The sequence below is a fragment of the Pristiophorus japonicus genome, unplaced genomic scaffold (genome assembly GCF_044704955.1).
Source record: "Pristiophorus japonicus isolate sPriJap1 unplaced genomic scaffold, sPriJap1.hap1 HAP1_SCAFFOLD_147, whole genome shotgun sequence".
Lineage (NCBI taxonomy): Eukaryota > Metazoa > Chordata > Chondrichthyes > Pristiophoridae > Pristiophorus > Pristiophorus japonicus.
The window spans coordinates 835,627-843,762 of NW_027251144.1; the positions used below are offsets into that span (position 1 = coordinate 835,627).

Genomic DNA, 8,136 nt, shown 5'->3' on the forward strand with positions numbered 1-8,136 from the left:
GCTGTTCGTCCAGGCTATGATTTGGTGAGACATCATGGGCGAACCTGTGGATTCAAAGGCATTGATTGCCATGACCATCTCACAGTCCTGTTCGTCCAAACCTTCCGTGGTCGCCAGGGGTATCCTGCTAAGCGCATCGGCAGAGTTGTCTGTGCCTGGTCTGTGCCTTATTGTGTAGTCGTAAGACACCAGCATGAGTGCCCACTGCTGAATGCGCGCCGAGGCTTTGGCATTTATTGCCTTGCACTCAGATAGCAGGGACGTGAGGGGTTTGTGGTTGGTTTCTAACCCGAACATGGCCACGAAATGGTATTGGTGCATCTTTTTGACATCGTACACGCACGTGAGCGCCTCCTTCTCAACCATACCGTAACCGCACGCCGCCCGCGAAAGTGACCTGGAGGCATAAGCAAGAGGTTGTAATTTACCCGCATCATCGACATGCTGTAAAACGCACCCGACCCTGTACACTGACGCATCACATGTAAGAACTAACTTTTTACCTGGGTCCAAAAATGCTAAAACACTGTTGGAACATAGATGATTGAGTTCTTTATTGAAGGCGCGTTCTTGGGCGTCCCCCCAAAACCAATCGCACCCCTTTCAGAGTAGCATGTGGAGAGGCACCAGCAGCGTGCTCAAGTTCTGCATAAAGTTCCCAAAGTAATTGAATAGCCCGAGAAAGGCGGGCAGTTCCGAGATATTCCAGGGCCTGGGTGCCAGACGAATTGCTTCGGTTTTTGATTCTGTTGGGCAGATTCCATCAGCGGCAATCCTTCTGCCCAAAAATTCAACCTCAGGCGCGAGAAACAGACACTTGGATTTCTTAACTCTTAGGCCTACTCGATCCAATCGACTTAGTACTTCCTGCAAATTGCGGAGATGGGAGTCGTTGTCCCTGCCTGTGATGAGTATGTCATCTTGAAACACAACCGTCCCCAGGGTGGACTTGAGCAGACTCTCCATGTTGTGCTGGAATATAGCAGCTGCCGACCTGATGCCGAATGGGCATCGATTGTACATAAAAAGGCCTCGATGTGTGTTGATGGTGGTGAGTAGCTGAGACTCTTCGGTCAGTTCTTGCGTCACATATGCAGATGTAAGATCTAGTTTCGAGAAAAGTTTTCCTCCAGCAAACATGGCAAATAGGTCCTCTGCTCTGGGCAGCGGGTATTGGTCCTGTCGGGAGACTCTGTTTATGGTAGATTTGTAATCCCCACAGATTTGTACGGATCCATCAGGCTTCATGACGGGGATGATGGGACTTGACCAGTCGCTAAATTCCACGGATGAGATAATGCCTTCCCGCAGAAGCCGGTCCAGTTCGTGGTCAACCTTTCCTCTCATCACATCAGGCACAGCTCTAGCCTTGTGATGGACCGGTCTGGCATCCAGTGTGATGTAGATTTTAACTTTAGCCCCTTTGAAGGTACCCACACCTGGCTGAAAGCGATGTTCAAAACGACTTAGAACTGCAGAGTAGTGTGAGATACATGACAGTAAGGCGAACGTGTGAACGGCCACACTGCGGAAACATCTCCACCTTCAGCACCAGGTCAGACGGAGATGCTGAGCGAGCAGGTGAACTGCAGGATCCCACTTTTTAGGAGCTGATCTTTGTGCCAAGCAAATGATTTTTGCTTAATGACTAAAAATAAAAGGTGCTAGAAGTTGGATTCAAACCCACACTTTCGGAGCAGACTGAACAAAACAGCTTAGACCGCTCGGCTGTCCTGACTATCCAGTGCTGTATATGGCCACCTGCAGGTTGATTTTGAACTTTTGTGTCTTGTCACAAGAAATAAATGAGGGCAACAGGTGTTTCTCTGACTGACACCGGGGAAACAGTGAGACAGACCTTGGAGCAAGGGTCTGGTTATTGCCAAACAGCAAAGAAAATATTAATTCCGGGATTCCCCAAAAGAGCAGCAACCTCGACGTGATTTGAACACGCAACCTTCTGATCTGGAGTCAGACACGCTGCCGTTGCACCACAAGGCCTACACAGGGAGCTTGAGATGTTCGTCTATATGAAGATTCCGCAATACAAGGGGCTTTAAAATCCCTGCCCATTCCCACCAGGTATCAGAAGAAGCGCTCACCTGCCAGTCACCGTATGATTTTTGTTTAACTTGTCTGTTGTTTTCACGGGAAAGCATCATTAATTAACCCGTCATCTTCTTTTGTACAATGAAAGAAATGCTGACTGAGGGACAGTCGATACTTCAATCATTTGTTCTGTGCTTTGCATGTTAACTGTTAAACCAGATCCCAGTTTACACACTGTGTTTTAGGAGTCTGGTTCAAAATCCTCATCGCTGGCGACACCAGGAATCTGGGGCAACTTTTGTCAAATTTATTAGCACCGGTTATTCCTACACGCGAAAGTTGCCCGGTGGATCCATTTTCTCTCGCTAAAAGTTATCTATTTATTGGTGAAATAAAGTGCAATTAAGGAATAAGGGAGCCCTTTTGCTAGGAGAATAAATAGCAAATAAAAACAGCAAATGCTGGAAATCTCAGCAGGTCAGTTAGTATTTGCCAGGAGACGAGACTCTCTTCCGTTTGTTCCCCTTTCGGAAATTTCAACATAATGTTCCCGCCCGGCATCAAACCGGCAACCTTTCACGTATAAAGCGAACGTGATAACCGCTACACTAGGGAAACCTCTGGCAAAGCTAGCACAACAGAGGGGAGCTGACCAGTGAGCTCCCTCTGTGCTGATCACCACTGATTTTTAATGTGGAAGCAAGTCATCCTCGACTCCGGGGATTATCTAAGAAGAGAGAAGCATCAGGAATGTGTTGGCTCACCTTAAACAACTTCTGTCCCACACTGAAAGTTCTCAATCCTTCTCCTCCGCTGCCCTTTACAGAAATGTCACGGATCACCCAGTCACCGTGTTCACTTCCACATCCTCACAGTGGGGCCACAGAGGCTCCTACCGTCTCCCAGCGATCAGCGAACTCGCCCAGTTTGTAAAATTAAACCCGGAACATGTGTCCGGCAAAGGACAGGAGAAGTAGGAGAGTGTGTAAGCTCGTTCTGTAACAGATAGTAGTGGGGTTATTAACGGCGATTACAGCAAGCATTAATCCTCTCACACATCTCAATTATGTTTCTGCGATGAACTGATTGAGAATGGAAAGGGTTAATGCTCGGGATCTTAACCACTCGACCAGGGAACAGCTTCGATAATTTGTATCAATATAAAAATATATATTTATATATGAACCTGAATATCAACGGCAAGCTGTCTAGACATCATGGCACAACGGTCGTGAATCTAACTTTGAGTGAGCGAAATTGTTCCACACTGACACCCATTTCATCTTTTAAACACTAGAAACTGACACAGGGGGAATAAATAGAGAAATAAAAGCACAGGCATACAGACAAAAGGAAGAGAGAAGGGGAATACTGTCCCCACACATAACTAATGCAGAAACCCCTCTGCTGCGCTCGGGGTGGCCACCCACAGCCTGGATACACTTACGTCCCAACAGCTCATTGACTGTCGGAGTGGGACCGTGCGGCGCTTCAGAAGACAGGTCGAAAAAGCAAAGTCACTGATTCCGTCTCACGTGCTTCTCTAATCAAGAGTAGCCACACACAAAAACTTGCTTTTTTCATGGCAAAACATGACCTTTATGATTGTCAAGCAGTTGGTTCCTTGATCTAAAAGCGTGACTTTTGCTTCGTCGAAGTTAAATGAAATTTGCGATAAGTCCTGGTTTCCAATCCTGGACGAGTCCATTATTTTGCCGGCGAGTTTTGAAATTGCACAGAAATTTTGCAAAGGAAGACTTGCATTTTTGCAGTGCCTTTCAGGAACTCATGATGCCCCAAAGCGCTTTACAGCCGTTGAGTTATGTTTGAAGTGATGCAGTGTGTGGAAAGATGTGCCCAAATCACCCCACACGAACCTCAACTCTTTACAAAGGAGTTTGGTGCAAATAATCAGGTGCCTCAGGGACTTGGACTTTCTTTGAATGAGTTCTGCTTGTACCTGTATTCAAGCTTTTAACAGGAACTGGGCTTCCATCTCACGGGAGCAGCGTGTAGCGGTTAGCGAGTAGGTGACGAGGTTTGGGGTTGATGTGCGTCACTTTAAATCTTTGAAATTTCACCAAGCAAAGAAATGGTGAATCCAACTGTCCCTGCAAGCATTTAGTTCCTGTTTAATCACAGGAATATCCGCAGTCAGGAGCTGAAAAGGAATTAAAACCTAATACTGGCTTCGGGACAATCAGAATACTTTGTCACAGACAAGGCACCGGAAGGCTGGAAGGTAGATCACACCGGTTTTGGAGAGCTGGTTGGCGGTGACATGGAAGTGTCTGCAGTGTGCGGGATCAGACTGTTTCCACACATCCACAATGAATGTCCCACCCTTTATTTGGGAAAAGTGCAACTGAAAGTGGACACGTTCCAACTGGTCGGAGCAATCTGAAGCTTTAACTGATGGACACCCTGGTTTGGGATGTCTTGCAGTATACTCTTACGTCAGTCTCTGTGGCACAATGGGTTAGCGTGTTCGGTTGTGAAACGAAAAGTTGGTGGTTTAAGCCCCCTCAAGGACTTCAACTGTTTTCCCCGAGGATACTGTGCCGCACAGTTCCAGGTTGTCATTGTGTGCTTTGGTGTCATGAATATATTCCGCAAACATTGCCAGCTGTGCTGTTATCCAGTGAGTTCCCACTCCAATACTTTTATGAGCATTCAGTTCAAGTGTCGAGTTTGAGTGCATACAGAACTGAACATAGATATCAGAAAATTTAACAAGGCTGTGGGACATTGTGTTTTGTTAATATTGAAACACTAATATGAATAAATCCATTTTTTCTAATATTTAATTAAACGAGTTTTCAAAATGTTTCCGCCCAGTTTCGAACCAAAGATCATTCGCGAGTGAAGAAAATGTGACAACCACTACACTACGGAAACACTGCAATTGAAGTGATGTTAGGAACATAACCAGAGCTTTCACCTACACAACTGGCCTACACTTCAGGAGCTGGTTTTATGAGAATAGAAAGACGGTGCTATATTTAGGAAGTCTGTGAGAGTGGCAGGAATTGATCTCGTGTTTCCCAGACGTTACACATAGGAACAGGAGATGACCATTTAGCAGCAAGTGGTTAGGATCTGCAATGCACGGCTTGAAAGGGTGGTGGAGGCAGACTCAATCTTATCTTTCAAACGGGAATTGGATCAGTTTCTGAAGGAAAAACAATTGCAGGGCTACAGGGAAAGGGTGGGGGAGTGGGACTCGCTGAGAGTCGGCGCGGGCTCGACGGGCCGAATGGCCTTCCGTACTGTAACCATTCCATGATTCTATCAGTTAGTGGGACATTTCATAGTGTGGGTGGAAGCAGAACATTGCAAAGGGACATGGATTGAGTCGGCAAAACTAGAGGCATCTGATTCAGGAGATTCTGGTGAAGCGGAAATTCGGGAGTTTAATGACTTTGAAACGAACATTTTTGTTTTGTGCAGCTTCGGTCAGAGAAATGTTTGTGAAAGGAATTTTTTGCAGAAAGGGATGCAGCATTTCATCTTCTGTCTTAACACTTCTTTCTGGGTGTCGGGTCACATTTCCTTTCGATGTTATTCTTCCAGAATGTATATTTTCTTTGGTGTTTCACAATAACCAGACCCTTGCTCTAAAGTCAGTCTCACTGTTGCCCCAGTCTCCTGTTGATGTTACCAGCAATGAACATTTTGAACCAGACCCCGAAAGCAGTGTGTAAAATGGTTTATGGTTTAAGAGTTAACTAGCAGAGCATAGATAAATTATCCAATTATGGACTCTCCTTCAGTTAGAATTTCTTTATTTGTGCAAAAGAAGATCATTGGTTAATTAACTATGTATTCCCGTGAAAGCAACATAAAATGTAATTAAAAAGTAATCAACAAACTTGGTGTTCGAACCCGAGAATCTGAGATTAAAAATCTCACGCTGTATCAACTGAGCTCGCTGTGCTTCTGCTCAAGCAAACGTTTTTGTCACTGATTGCAGCCAGGCACCTGTTGGCTCCGCCCCAGATGTTTAAACTTGATGTCGAAGAACTGCCAGGATCTTCTTGAATGGTGGACCAGGCTCGAGGGGCCGAATGGCCTAATCCAGCTCCGAATCCTTGCATGCTTATGATCATATGACCTTTCACAGGAGAACAATCTCGCCCTGAGCATGCTGGAGGAGAAAGCTCCAGAAAATATTCCCACCCGGTGAGCTTTCGCGTGTGAGGCGAACGTGTTAACCGCTGCACTGCGGAAACGTTTCCACTTTCAGCACCCGGTCAGACGGAAATGTTAAGCGAGCAGGTTGAACTGCTGAATCCCACTTTTAAGGAGCTGGCCGTGGTGCCAAGCAAATGAGTTTTGCTCAATGACTAAAAATAAGAAAAGGGATTTGAAACCGCGCTTTAAGAGCAGACTGCAAACTGAACGCAGCACCTTCGACGGCTCGGCCATCCAGACTGTAAGTTCATTTAAATTTTGAACTTTTGTGTCTTCTTACATGAAGTTAAGATCCGGCGCACTAACCTGGAAACGATACTCGATCAATTCATCGCATAAAAATAATTGAGGTCTGTGAGACGATTAATAATTGCTGTAAGCACCATGAATACCAATACTTTCTGTGAGAGACCGAGCTTGCAGACGATCTGGCTTCTCCTGCCCTTTGCCGGGCACATGTTGCGGGTTTAATTTAGTAAACTGGGTGAGTTCGCTGATCGCGGGGAGACGGTTGGAGCGTCTGTGGCCCCACTGTGAGGATGTGGAAGTGAACACGGTGGCTGGGTGATCCGTGACATTTCTGTAAAGGGCAGCGGAGGAGAAGGATTGAGAACTTTCAGTGTGGGACAGAAGTTGTTTCAGGTGAGCCTCCTCATTACCGATCAGCGCAGAGGGAGCTCACTGGTCAGCTCCCCTCTGTGGGGTCTGTTGTGCCAGAGGTTTCTGTAGTGTAGTGGTTATCATGTTTGCTTTACACGCAAAAGGTCCCTGGTTCGATCCCATGCATAAACATTATGTTTAAACTTGCCAAAGGGGAACAATCAGAGTCGAATTTTGTCTCCTGGCAAATGCTGCCTGATTTCCAGAATTTGCTGTTATTATTTGCTATTTTTTCTCCTGGCAAAAGGGCTCCCTTATTCCTTAATTGCTCTTTATTTCACTTCAATAATAGATAACTTTCAGTGAGAGAAAACGGATCCACCGGGGACCTTTCGTGTGTGAGGCCAATGTGATATCCGCTACACTGCAGCCCATCAAAGGGCGAGAAACCACTGAATATAAAGGATGAGACACAAATATCAGGGGCAATGCAGTCTGGTCAACGTCAAACCCTCCTTTCTTATTCAGCAGTGGCATGAACGGGAATCAGACGTCACACAGTTTAACTAAAGACACAAATAGAATTAACACTTCTAAATCTTTTCACTGTAAAATTCTTTTACTTTATTTGAAATCCTACTGCGTTGAATCTGAAAATGAGCACCATGGGATTTTATCTTTACAACTGATTCTATTTTCTGTGCAAGGTAGGAATAACCGGTGCTGTTAAATTTGACAAAAGTTTCCCCAGGTTCCTGGTGTCATCAGCTATGAAGATTTTGAACCAGACTCCTAAAATACAGTGAGCAAAATGGGTCAACATGCATAAGAACATAAGAAAATAAGAAATAGGAGCAGGAGTCGGCCATACGCCCCTCGAGACTGCTCCGACATTTAATACAATCATGGCCGATCCGATCATGGACTCAGGTCCACTTCCCTGCCCGCTCCCCAAAGCACAGGACAAATGATCGAAGTATCGACTGTCCCTCAGTCAGCATTTCTTTCATTGTGCAAAAGAAGGTGAGGGGTTAATTAATGATGCTTTCCCGTGAAAGCAACACAAAAGTTTCAGAAAAATAACATACGGTGACTGGCAGGTGAGCGCTGTTTCTGACACCTGGTGGGAATGGGCGGGGATTTTAAAGCCGCTTGTATTGTGAAACCTTCATATCGCCGAACATCTGAGACTTCATGTGTGGACCTTGTGACGCAATGGTTGCGCGCCTGACTCCAAATCGAACGGTTGTGTGTTCTAATCATGTTGGGGTTGCAATTATTTTCAACATTGTT

General features: G+C 45.6%; 2 non-coding genes across 2 annotated transcripts; one reads left to right on the forward strand and one right to left on the reverse strand.

The window, feature by feature from the left end:
• Window positions 1-1,929: 1,929 nt before the first annotated feature.
• Window positions 1,930-2,001, reverse strand: trnaw-cca (transfer RNA tryptophan (anticodon CCA)). The gene has a single exon. It is a non-coding gene; the product is annotated as a tRNA-Trp (tRNA).
• A 4,961-nt stretch (window positions 2,002-6,962) lies between these two features.
• trnav-uac (transfer RNA valine (anticodon UAC)) lies at window positions 6,963-7,035 on the forward strand. The gene has a single exon. It is a non-coding gene; the product is annotated as a tRNA-Val (tRNA).
• The last annotated feature ends 1,101 nt before the right edge of the window (window positions 7,036-8,136 follow it).